The sequence below is a fragment of the Solea solea genome, chromosome 16 (genome assembly GCF_958295425.1).
Source record: "Solea solea chromosome 16, fSolSol10.1, whole genome shotgun sequence".
NCBI lineage: Eukaryota > Metazoa > Chordata > Actinopteri > Pleuronectiformes > Soleidae > Solea > Solea solea.
Window position 1 is genome coordinate 3098701 of NC_081149.1, and position 10000 is coordinate 3108700.

General features: G+C 51.2%; 22 non-coding genes and 4 pseudogenes across 22 annotated transcripts in view; 20 read left to right on the plus strand and 6 right to left on the minus strand.

Annotated features, from left to right (window-relative positions):
• Positions 1 to 15: 15 nt before the first annotated feature.
• On the minus strand, positions 16 to 208 carry LOC131442248 (U2 spliceosomal RNA). The gene has a single exon (XR_009232824.1). It is a non-coding gene; the product is annotated as a U2 spliceosomal RNA (small nuclear RNA).
• A 308-nt stretch (positions 209 to 516) lies between these two features.
• LOC131441171 (5S ribosomal RNA) lies at positions 517 to 635 on the plus strand. Its single transcript, XR_009231846.1, has one exon. It is a non-coding gene; the product is annotated as a 5S ribosomal RNA (ribosomal RNA).
• A 296-nt stretch (positions 636 to 931) lies between these two features.
• LOC131441032 (5S ribosomal RNA) lies at positions 932 to 1050 on the plus strand. The gene has a single exon (XR_009231710.1). It is a non-coding gene; the product is annotated as a 5S ribosomal RNA (ribosomal RNA).
• Positions 1051 to 1174: 124 nt separating this feature from the next.
• Positions 1175 to 1367, minus strand: LOC131442054 (U2 spliceosomal RNA). Its single transcript, XR_009232638.1, has one exon. It is a non-coding gene; the product is annotated as a U2 spliceosomal RNA (small nuclear RNA).
• A 308-nt stretch (positions 1368 to 1675) lies between these two features.
• On the plus strand, positions 1676 to 1794 carry LOC131476759 (5S ribosomal RNA). The gene has a single exon (XR_009243122.1). It is a non-coding gene; the product is annotated as a 5S ribosomal RNA (ribosomal RNA).
• Positions 1795 to 2090: 296 nt separating this feature from the next.
• On the plus strand, positions 2091 to 2209 carry LOC131440791 (5S ribosomal RNA). Its single transcript, XR_009231477.1, has one exon. It is a non-coding gene; the product is annotated as a 5S ribosomal RNA (ribosomal RNA).
• Positions 2210 to 2505: 296 nt separating this feature from the next.
• LOC131477885 (5S ribosomal RNA) lies at positions 2506 to 2624 on the plus strand. The gene has a single exon (XR_009244205.1). It is a non-coding gene; the product is annotated as a 5S ribosomal RNA (ribosomal RNA).
• Positions 2625 to 2912: 288 nt separating this feature from the next.
• On the plus strand, positions 2913 to 3021 carry LOC131441438 (5S ribosomal RNA; annotated as a pseudogene).
• Positions 3022 to 3145: 124 nt separating this feature from the next.
• On the minus strand, positions 3146 to 3338 carry LOC131442572 (U2 spliceosomal RNA). The gene has a single exon (XR_009233143.1). It is a non-coding gene; the product is annotated as a U2 spliceosomal RNA (small nuclear RNA).
• Positions 3339 to 3646: 308 nt separating this feature from the next.
• On the plus strand, positions 3647 to 3765 carry LOC131477277 (5S ribosomal RNA). Its single transcript, XR_009243624.1, has one exon. It is a non-coding gene; the product is annotated as a 5S ribosomal RNA (ribosomal RNA).
• Positions 3766 to 4061: 296 nt separating this feature from the next.
• LOC131440844 (5S ribosomal RNA) lies at positions 4062 to 4180 on the plus strand. Its single transcript, XR_009231528.1, has one exon. It is a non-coding gene; the product is annotated as a 5S ribosomal RNA (ribosomal RNA).
• Positions 4181 to 4468: 288 nt separating this feature from the next.
• On the plus strand, positions 4469 to 4587 carry LOC131441464 (5S ribosomal RNA; annotated as a pseudogene).
• Positions 4588 to 4883: 296 nt separating this feature from the next.
• On the plus strand, positions 4884 to 5002 carry LOC131476760 (5S ribosomal RNA). Its single transcript, XR_009243123.1, has one exon. It is a non-coding gene; the product is annotated as a 5S ribosomal RNA (ribosomal RNA).
• Positions 5003 to 5126: 124 nt separating this feature from the next.
• On the minus strand, positions 5127 to 5319 carry LOC131442249 (U2 spliceosomal RNA). Its single transcript, XR_009232825.1, has one exon. It is a non-coding gene; the product is annotated as a U2 spliceosomal RNA (small nuclear RNA).
• A 308-nt stretch (positions 5320 to 5627) lies between these two features.
• LOC131441172 (5S ribosomal RNA) lies at positions 5628 to 5746 on the plus strand. The gene has a single exon (XR_009231847.1). It is a non-coding gene; the product is annotated as a 5S ribosomal RNA (ribosomal RNA).
• A 296-nt stretch (positions 5747 to 6042) lies between these two features.
• LOC131441033 (5S ribosomal RNA) lies at positions 6043 to 6161 on the plus strand. The gene has a single exon (XR_009231711.1). It is a non-coding gene; the product is annotated as a 5S ribosomal RNA (ribosomal RNA).
• Positions 6162 to 6285: 124 nt separating this feature from the next.
• On the minus strand, positions 6286 to 6478 carry LOC131442055 (U2 spliceosomal RNA). Its single transcript, XR_009232639.1, has one exon. It is a non-coding gene; the product is annotated as a U2 spliceosomal RNA (small nuclear RNA).
• Positions 6479 to 6785: 307 nt separating this feature from the next.
• LOC131476761 (5S ribosomal RNA) lies at positions 6786 to 6904 on the plus strand. The gene has a single exon (XR_009243124.1). It is a non-coding gene; the product is annotated as a 5S ribosomal RNA (ribosomal RNA).
• A 296-nt stretch (positions 6905 to 7200) lies between these two features.
• LOC131440792 (5S ribosomal RNA) lies at positions 7201 to 7319 on the plus strand. Its single transcript, XR_009231478.1, has one exon. It is a non-coding gene; the product is annotated as a 5S ribosomal RNA (ribosomal RNA).
• Positions 7320 to 7615: 296 nt separating this feature from the next.
• Positions 7616 to 7734, plus strand: LOC131477886 (5S ribosomal RNA). The gene has a single exon (XR_009244206.1). It is a non-coding gene; the product is annotated as a 5S ribosomal RNA (ribosomal RNA).
• A 288-nt stretch (positions 7735 to 8022) lies between these two features.
• Positions 8023 to 8131, plus strand: LOC131441439 (5S ribosomal RNA; annotated as a pseudogene).
• Positions 8132 to 8255: 124 nt separating this feature from the next.
• Positions 8256 to 8448, minus strand: LOC131442573 (U2 spliceosomal RNA). The gene has a single exon (XR_009233144.1). It is a non-coding gene; the product is annotated as a U2 spliceosomal RNA (small nuclear RNA).
• Positions 8449 to 8756: 308 nt separating this feature from the next.
• LOC131477279 (5S ribosomal RNA) lies at positions 8757 to 8875 on the plus strand. Its single transcript, XR_009243625.1, has one exon. It is a non-coding gene; the product is annotated as a 5S ribosomal RNA (ribosomal RNA).
• A 296-nt stretch (positions 8876 to 9171) lies between these two features.
• LOC131440845 (5S ribosomal RNA) lies at positions 9172 to 9290 on the plus strand. The gene has a single exon (XR_009231529.1). It is a non-coding gene; the product is annotated as a 5S ribosomal RNA (ribosomal RNA).
• A 288-nt stretch (positions 9291 to 9578) lies between these two features.
• On the plus strand, positions 9579 to 9697 carry LOC131441465 (5S ribosomal RNA; annotated as a pseudogene).
• A 296-nt stretch (positions 9698 to 9993) lies between these two features.
• The window catches only part of LOC131477612 (5S ribosomal RNA), a 119-nt gene continuing 112 nt past the window's right edge, over positions 9994 to 10000 (plus strand). The window contains exon 1 of the ribosomal RNA XR_009243940.1: positions 9994 to 10000. This exon is cut by the window's right edge and continues 112 nt beyond it. This is a non-coding gene — a ribosomal RNA (5S ribosomal RNA).

The following is a 10000-nucleotide window of genomic DNA, read 5'->3' on the forward strand; positions in this document are numbered from 1 at the left end:
TTCACAGAAAAAAGAGAGTGGTGCACCGTTCCTGGTGGCACTGCAATGCCAGGTCAATGCAAGGAGTGAAGAGAGCAAGCCCCAGTTTTCACCTCCCAATGCTCAAAAATGCATTTAATATTTAATCCCCATATAGAGGACATATCAGATATTAAACTGATAAGAACAGATACTACACTTGATCTTAGCCAAAAGGCCGAGAAGCGATGGCCCACAAGTGTCTGGGGCCAACTCAAGATCTTGACGCACAAGTTACTTGTTGTGGTGCCATGTTTTTTAAGTGCGCATAACAAAGGCTGCTGCTGATCACCTCCGCCCCAAGGTGATCTAAGTGCACCTCTGAGCCTTGCTTGACAGCTGCTTGACATTTGACACACTCAAAGGGCGCGGCCATACAGCAAAGCCCACCAAAAACAACTTAAACTCTTGAACGTTCGAAAGGCTGACCTTTGAGCTCCTCCACGAGCAGGGGGCCTTGCCTAGTCTATAAAAGGAGTCTGTGTCCCCAGCCCGTCGGCTTACGGCCATACCACCCTGAGCACGCCCGATCTCGTCTGATCTCGGAAGCTAAGCAGGGTCGGGCCTGGTTAGTACTTGGATGGCAGACCGCCTGGGAATACCAAGTGCTGTAAGCTTTTACACTGCTGCTTCCTTACAAGAAACATGGGCTTGCAATTACGTTGACGCACGGGCACATGTTAACGTCCTTCTAGTTTCAGCCTTGGATGTCGCTCTGCAAGCACGTGAGAAGCTTGGAGATGGGGAGCAGCTTACCCATCTCGGTGTAGCTTCCTAATACTGGAATAGAGTGTAGCAGGTAGTGGAGATAAAGGCTCAAGTGCAGTGTGTTAGAAAGGCTGACTTTTGAGCTCCTCCACGAGCAGGGGGCCTTGCCTAGTCTATAAAAGGAGTCTGTGTCCCCAGCCCGTTGGCTTACGGCCATACCACCCTGAGCACGCCCCATCTCGTCTGATCTCGGAAGCTAAGCAGGGTCGGGCCTGGTTAGTACTTGGATGGGAGACCGCCTGGGAATACCAGGTGCTGTAAGCTTTTACACTGCTGCTTCCTTACAAGAAACATGGGCTTGCAATTACGTTGACGCACGGGCACGGGCACAGGCACACGTTAACGTCCTTCTAGTTCCAGCCTTGCTTTGGTTTTCACAGAAAAAAGAGAATGGTGCACCGTTCCTGGTGGCACTGCAATGCCAGGTCAATGCAAGGAGTGAAGAGAGCAAGCCCCAGTTTTCACCTCCCAATGCTCAAAAATGCATTTAATATTTAATCCCCATATAGAGGACATATCAGATATTAAACTGATAAGAACAGATACTACACTTGATCTTAGCCAAAAGGCCGAGAAGCGATGGCCCACAAGTGTCTGGGGCCAACTCAAGATCTTGGCACACAAGTTAATTGTTGTGGTGCCATGTTTTTTAAGTGCGCATAACAAAGGCTGCTGCTGATCACCTCCGCCCCAAGGTGATCTAAGTGCACCTCTGAGCCTTGACGGACAGCTGCTTGACATTTGACACACTCAAAGGGCGCGGCCATACAGCAAAGCCCACCAAAAACAACTTAAACTCTTGAACGTTCGAAAGGCTGACCTTTGAGCTCCTCCATGAGCAGGGGGCCTTGCCTAGTCTATAAAAGGAGTCTGTGTCCCCAGCCCGCCGGCTTACGGCCATACCACCCTGAGCACGCCCGATCTCGTCTGATCTCGGAAGCTAAGCAGGGTCGGGCCTGGTTAGTACTTGGATGGGAGACCGCCTGGGAATACCAGGTGCTGTAAGCTTTTACACTGCTGCTTCCTTACAAGAAACATGGGCTTGCAATTACGTTGACGCACGGGCACACGTTAACGTCCTTCTAGTTTCAGCCTTGGATGTCGCTCTGCAAGCATGTGAGAAGCTTGGAGATGGGGAGCAGCTTACCCATCTCGGTGTAGCTTCCTAATACTGGAATAGAGTGTAGCAGGTAGTGGAGATAAAGGCTCAAGTGCAGTGTGTTCGAAAGGCTGACTTTTGAGCTCCTCCACAAGCAGGGGGCCTTGCCTAGTCTATAAAAGGAGTCTGTGTCCCCTGCCCCTGGGCTTACGGCCATACCACCCTGAGCACGCCCGATCTCGTCTGATCTCGGAAGCTAAGCAGGGTCGGGCCTGGTTAGTACTTGGATGGGAGACCGCCTGGTAATACCAGGTGCTGTAAGCTTTTACACTGCTGCTTCCTTACAAGAAACATGGGCTTGCAATTACGTTGACGCACGGGCAAACGTTAACGTCCTTCTAGTTTCAGCCTTGGATGTCGCTCTGCAAGCACGTGAGAAGCTTGGAGATGGGCAGCAGCTTACCCATCTCGATGTAGCTTCCTAATACTGGAATATAGTGTAGCAGGTAGTGGAGATAAAGGCTCAAGTGCAGTGTGTTCGAAAGGCTGACTTTTGAGCTCCTCCACGAGCAGTGGGCCTTGCCTAGTCTATAAAAGGAGTCTGTGTCCCCGGCCCCTGGGCTTACGGCCATACCACCCTGAGCACGCCCAATCTCGTCTGATCTCGGAAGCTAAGCAGGGTCGGGCCTGGTTAGTACTTGGATGGGAGACCGCCTGGGAATACCAGGTGCTGTAAGCTTTTACACTGCTGCTTCCTTACAAGAAACATGGGCTTGCAATTACGTTGGCACACGTTAACGTCCTTCTAGTTTCAGCCTTGGATGTCGCTCTGCAAGCATGTGAGAAGCTTGGAGATGGGCAGCAGCTTACCCATCTCGATGTAGCTTCCTAATACTGGAATATAGTGTAGCAGGTAGTCGAGATAAAGGCTCAAGTGCAGTGTGTTCGAAAGGCTGACTTTTGAGCTCCTCCACGAGCAGGGGGCCTTGCCTAGTCTATAAAAGGAGTCTGTGTCCCCAGCCCGTCGGCTTACGGCCATACCACCCTGAGCACGCCTGATCTCGGAAGCTAAGCAGGGTCGGACCTGGTTAGTACTTGGATGGGAGACCGCCTGGGAATACCAGGTGCTGTAAGCTTTTACACTGCTGCTTCCTTACAAGAAACATGGGCTTGCAATTACGTTGACGCACGGGCATGGGCACAGGCACACATTATCGTCCTTCTAGTTCCAGCCTTGCTTTGGTTTTCACAGAAAAAAGAGAATTGTGCACCATTCCTGGTGGCACTGCAGTGCCAGGTCAATGCAAGGAGTGAAGAGAGCAAGCCCCAGTTTTCACCTCCCAATGCTCAAAAATGCATTTAATATTTAATCCCCATATAGAGGACATATCAGATATTAAACTGATAAGAACAGATACTACACTTGATCTTAGCCAAAAGGCCGAGAAGCGATGGCCCACAAGTGTCTGGGGCCAACTCAATATCTTGGCACACAAGTTACTTGTTGTGGTGCCATGTTTTTTAAGTGCGCATAACAAAGGCTGCTGCTGATCACCTCCGCCCCAAGGTGATCTAAGTGCACCTCTGAGCCTTGACGGACAGCTGCTTGACATTTGACACACTCAAAGGGCACGGCCATACAGCAAAGCCCACCAAAAACAACTTAAACTCTTGAACGTTCGAAAGGCTGACTTTTGAGCTCCTCCACGAGCAGGGGGCCTTGCCTAGTCTATAAAAGGAGTCTGTGTCCCCAGCCCGTCGGCTTACGGCCATACCACCCTGAGCACGCCCGATCTCGTCTGATCTCGGAAGCTAAGCAGGGTCGGACCTGGTTAGTACTTGGATGGGAGACCGCCTGGGAATACCAGGTGCTGTAAGCTTTTACACTGCTGCTTCCTTACAAGAAACATGGGCTTGCAATTACGTTGGCACACGGGCACACGTTAACGTCCTTCTAGTTTCACCCTTGGATGTTGCTCTGCAAGCACGTGAGAAGCTTGGAGATGGGGAGCAGCTTACCCATCTTGGTGTAGCTTCCTAATACTGGAATAGAGTGTAGCAGGTAGTGGAGATAAAGGCTCAAGTGCAGTGTGTTCGAAAGGCTGACTTTTGAGCTCCTCCACGAGCAGGGGGCCTTGCCTAGTCTATAAAAGGAGTCTGTGTCCCCAGCCCGTCGGCTTACGGCCATACCACCCTGAGCACGCCCGATCTCGTTTGATCTCGGAAGCTGAGCAGGGTCGGGCCTGGTTAGTACTTGGATGGGAGACCGCCTGGGAATACCAGGTGCTGTAAGCTTTTACACTGCTGCTTCCTTACAAGAAACATGGGCTTGCAATTACGTTGGCACACGTTAAAATCCTTCTAGTTTCAGCCTTGGATGTCGCTCTGCAAGCATGTGAGAAGCTTGGAGATGGGGAGTAGCTTACCCATCTCGGTGTAGCTTCCTAATACTGGAATAGAGTGTAGCAGGTAGTGGAGATAAAGGCTCAAGTGCAGTGTGTTCGAAAGGCTGACTTTTGAGCTCCTCCACGAGCAGGGGGCCTCACCTAGTCTATAAAAGGAGTCTGTGTCCCCAGCCCGTCGGCTTAAGGCCATACCACCCTGAGCAGGCCCGATCTCGTCTGATCTCGGAAGCTAAGCAGGGTCGAGCCTGGTTAATACTTGGATGGGAGACCGCCTGGGAATACCAGGTACTGTAAGCTTTTACACTGCTGCTTCCTTACAAGAAACATGGGCTTGCAATTACGTTGACGCACGGGCACACGTTAACCTCCTTCTAGTTTCAGCCTTGGATGTCGCTCTGCAGGCACGTGAGAAGCTTGGAGATGGGCAGCAGCTTACCCATCTCGGTGTAGCTTCCTAATACTGGAATATAGTGTAGCAGGTAGTGGAGATAAAGGCTCAAGTGCAGTGTGTTCGAAAGGCTGACTTTTGAGCTCCTCCACGAGCAGGGGGCCTTGCCTAGTCTATAAAAGGAGTCTGTGTCCCCAGCCCGTCGGCTTACGGCCATACCACCCTGAGCACGCCCGATCTCGTCTGATCTCGGAAGCTAAGCAGGGTCGGGCCTGGTTAGTACTTGGATGGGAGACCGCCTGGGAATACCAGGTGCTGTAAGCTTTTACACTGCTGCTTCCTTACAAGAAACATGGGCTTGCAATTACGTTGACGCACGGGCATGGGCACAGGCACACGTTAATGTCCTTCTAGTTCCAGCCTTGCTTTGGTTTTCACAGAAAAAAGAGAGTGGTGCACCGTTCCTGGTGGCACTGCAATGCCAGGTCAATGCAAGGAGTGAAGAGAGCAAGCCCCAGTTTTCACCTCCCAATGCTCAAAAATGCATTTAATATTTAATCCCCATATAGAGGACATATCAGATATTAAACTGATAAGAACAGATACTACACTTGATCTTAGCCAAAAGGCCGAGAAGCGATGGCCCACAAGTGTCTGGGGCCAACTCAAGATCTTGACGCACAAGTTACTTGTTGTGGTGCCATGTTTTTTAAGTGCGCATAACAAAGGCTGCTGCTGATCACCTCCGCCCCAAGGTGATCTAAGTGCACCTCTGAGCCTTGCTTGACAGCTGCTTGACATTTGACACACTCAAAGGGCGCGGCCATACAGCAAAGCCCACCAAAAACAACTTAAACTCTTGAACGTTCGAAAGGCTGACCTTTGAGCTCCTCCACGAGCAGGGGGCCTTGCCTAGTCTATAAAAGGAGTCTGTGTCCCCAGCCCGTCGGCTTACGGCCATACCACCCTGAGCACGCCCGATCTCGTCTGATCTCGGAAGCTAAGCAGGGTCGGGCCTGGTTAGTACTTGGATGGCAGACCGCCTGGGAATACCAAGTGCTGTAAGCTTTTACACTGCTGCTTCCTTACAAGAAACATGGGCTTGCAATTACGTTGACGCACGGGCACATGTTAACGTCCTTCTAGTTTCAGCCTTGGATGTCGCTCTGCAAGCACGTGAGAAGCTTGGAGATGGGGAGCAGCTTACCCATCTCGGTGTAGCTTCCTAATACTGGAATAGAGTGTAGCAGGTAGTGGAGATAAAGGCTCAAGTGCAGTGTGTTAGAAAGGCTGACTTTTGAGCTCCTCCACGAGCAGGGGGCCTTGCCTAGTCTATAAAAGGAGTCTGTGTCCCCAGCCCGTTGGCTTACGGCCATACCACCCTGAGCACGCCCCATCTCGTCTGATCTCGGAAGCTAAGCAGGGTCGGGCCTGGTTAGTACTTGGATGGGAGACCGCCTGGGAATACCAGGTGCTGTAAGCTTTTACACTGCTGCTTCCTTACAAGAAACATGGGCTTGCAATTACGTTGACGCACGGGCACGGGCACAGGCACACGTTAACGTCCTTCTAGTTCCAGCCTTGCTTTGGTTTTCACAGAAAAAAGAGAATGGTGCACCGTTCCTGGTGGCACTGCAATGCCAGGTCAATGCAAGGAGTGAAGAGAGCAAGCCCCAGTTTTCACCTCCCAATGCTCAAAAATGCATTTAATATTTAATCCCCATATAGAGGACATATCAGATATTAAACTGATAAGAACAGATACTACACTTGATCTTAGCCAAAAGGCCGAGAAGCGATGGCCCACAATGTCTGGGGCCAACTCAAGATCTTGGCACACAAGTTAATTGTTGTGGTGCCATGTTTTTTAAGTGCGCATAACAAAGGCTGCTGCTGATCACCTCCGCCCCAAGGTGATCTAAGTGCACCTCTGAGCCTTGACGGACAGCTGCTTGACATTTGACACACTCAAAGGGCGCGGCCATACAGCAAAGCCCACCAAAAACAACTTAAACTCTTGAACGTTCGAAAGGCTGACCTTTGAGCTCCTCCATGAGCAGGGGGCCTTGCCTAGTCTATAAAAGGAGTCTGTGTCCCCAGCCCGCCGGCTTACGGCCATACCACCCTGAGCACGCCCGATCTCGTCTGATCTCGGAAGCTAAGCAGGGTCGGGCCTGGTTAGTACTTGGATGGGAGACCGCCTGGGAATACCAGGTGCTGTAAGCTTTTACACTGCTGCTTCCTTACAAGAAACATGGGCTTGCAATTACGTTGACGCACGGGCACACGTTAACGTCCTTCTAGTTTCAGCCTTGGATGTCGCTCTGCAAGCATGTGAGAAGCTTGGAGATGGGGAGCAGCTTACCCATCTCGGTGTAGCTTCCTAATACTGGAATAGAGTGTAGCAGGTAGTGGAGATAAAGGCTCAAGTGCAGTGTGTTCGAAAGGCTGACTTTTGAGCTCCTCCACAAGCAGGGGGCCTTGCCTAGTCTATAAAAGGAGTCTGTGTCCCCTGCCCCTGGGCTTACGGCCATACCACCCTGAGCACGCCCGATCTCGTCTGATCTCGGAAGCTAAGCAGGGTCGGGCCTGGTTAGTACTTGGATGGGAGACCGCCTGGTAATACCAGGTGCTGTAAGCTTTTACACTGCTGCTTCCTTACAAGAAACATGGGCTTGCAATTACGTTGACGCACGGGCAAACGTTAACGTCCTTCTAGTTTCAGCCTTGGATGTCGCTCTGCAAGCACGTGAGAAGCTTGGAGATGGGCAGCAGCTTACCCATCTCGATGTAGCTTCCTAATACTGGAATATAGTGTAGCAGGTAGTGGAGATAAAGGCTCAAGTGCAGTGTGTTCGAAAGGCTGACTTTTGAGCTCCTCCACGAGCAGTGGGCCTTGCCTAGTCTATAAAAGGAGTCTGTGTCCCCGGCCCCTGGGCTTACGGCCATACCACCCTGAGCACGCCCAATCTCGTCTGATCTCGGAAGCTAAGCAGGGTCGGGCCTGGTTAGTACTTGGATGGGAGACCGCCTGGGAATACCAGGTGCTGTAAGCTTTTACACTGCTGCTTCCTTACAAGAAACATGGGCTTGCAATTACGTTGGCACACGTTAACGTCCTTCTAGTTTCAGCCTTGGATGTCGCTCTGCAAGCATGTGAGAAGCTTGGAGATGGGCAGCAGCTTACCCATCTCGATGTAGCTTCCTAATACTGGAATATAGTGTAGCAGGTAGTCGAGATAAAGGCTCAAGTGCAGTGTGTTCGAAAGGCTGACTTTTGAGCTCCTCCACGAGCAGGGGGCCTTGCCTAGTCTATAAAAGGAGTCTGTGTCCCCAGCCCGTCGGCTTACGGCCATACCACCCTGAGCACGCCTGATCTCGGAAGCTAAGCAGGGTCGGACCTGGTTAGTACTTGGATGGGAGACCGCCTGGGAATACCAGGTGCTGTAAGCTTTTACACTGCTGCTTCCTTACAAGAAACATGGGCTTGCAATTACGTTGACGCACGGGCATGGGCACAGGCACACATTATCGTCCTTCTAGTTCCAGCCTTGCTTTGGTTTTCACAGAAAAAAGAGAATTGTGCACCATTCCTGGTGGCACTGCAGTGCCAGGTCAATGCAAGGAGTGAAGAGAGCAAGCCCCAGTTTTCACCTCCCAATGCTCAAAAATGCATTTAATATTTAATCCCCATATAGAGGACATATCAGATATTAAACTGATAAGAACAGATACTACACTTGATCTTAGCCAAAAGGCCGAGAAGCGATGGCCCACAAGTGTCTGGGGCCAACTCAATATCTTGGCACACAAGTTACTTGTTGTGGTGCCATGTTTTTTAAGTGCGCATAACAAAGGCTGCTGCTGATCACCTCCGCCCCAAGGTGATCTAAGTGCACCTCTGAGCCTTGACGGACAGCTGCTTGACATTTGACACACTCAAAGGGCACGGCCATACAGCAAAGCCCACCAAAAACAACTTAAACTCTTGAACGTTCGAAAGGCTGACTTTTGAGCTCCTCCACGAGCAGGGGGCCTTGCCTAGTCTATAAAAGGAGTCTGTGTCCCCAGCCCGTCGGCTTACGGCCATACCACCCTGAGCACGCCCGATCTCGTCTGATCTCGGAAGCTAAGCAGGGTCGGACCTGGTTAGTACTTGGATGGGAGACCGCCTGGGAATACCAGGTGCTGTAAGCTTTTACACTGCTGCTTCCTTACAAGAAACATGGGCTTGCAATTACGTTGGCACACGGGCACACGTTAACGTCCTTCTAGTTTCACCCTTGGATGTTGCTCTGCAAGCACGTGAGAAGCTTGGAGATGGGGAGCAGCTTACCCATCTTGGTGTAGCTTCCTAATACTGGAATAGAGTGTAGCAGGTAGTGGAGATAAAGGCTCAAGTGCAGTGTGTTCGAAAGGCTGACTTTTGAGCTCCTCCACGAGCAGGGGGCCTTGCCTAGTCTATAAAAGGAGTCTGTGTCCCCAGCCCGTCGGCTTACGGCCATACCACCCTGAGCACGCCCGATCTCGTTTGATCTCGGAAGCTGAGCAGGGTCGGGCCTGGTTAGTACTTGGATGGGAGACCGCCTGGGAATACCAGGTGCTGTAAGCTTTTACACTGCTGCTTCCTTACAAGAAACATGGGCTTGCAATTACGTTGGCACACGTTAAAATCCTTCTAGTTTCAGCCTTGGATGTCGCTCTGCAAGCATGTGAGAAGCTTGGAGATGGGGAGTAGCTTACCCATCTCGGTGTAGCTTCCTAATACTGGAATAGAGTGTAGCAGGTAGTGGAGATAAAGGCTCAAGTGCAGTGTGTTCGAAAGGCTGACTTTTGAGCTCCTCCACGAGCAGGGGGCCTCACCTAGTCTATAAAAGGAGTCTGTGTCCCCAGCCCGTCGGCTTAAGGCCATACCACCCTGAGCAGGCCCGATCTCGTCTGATCTCGGAAGCTAAGCAGGGTCGAGCCTGGTTAATACTTGGATGGGAGACCGCCTGGGAATACCAGGTACTGTAAGCTTTTACACTGCTGCTTCCTTACAAGAAACATGGGCTTGCAATTACGTTGACGCACGGGCACACGTTAACCTCCTTCTAGTTTCAGCCTTGGATGTCGCTCTGCAGGCACGTGAGAAGCTTGGAGATGGGCAGCAGCTTACCCATCTCGGTGTAGCTTCCTAATACTGGAATATAGTGTAGCAGGTAGTGGAGATAAAGGCTCAAGTGCAGTGTGTTCGAAAGGCTGACTTTTGAGCTCCTCCACGAGCAGGGGGCCTTGCCTAGTCTATAAAAGGAGTCTTTGTCCCCAGCCCGTCGCCTTACG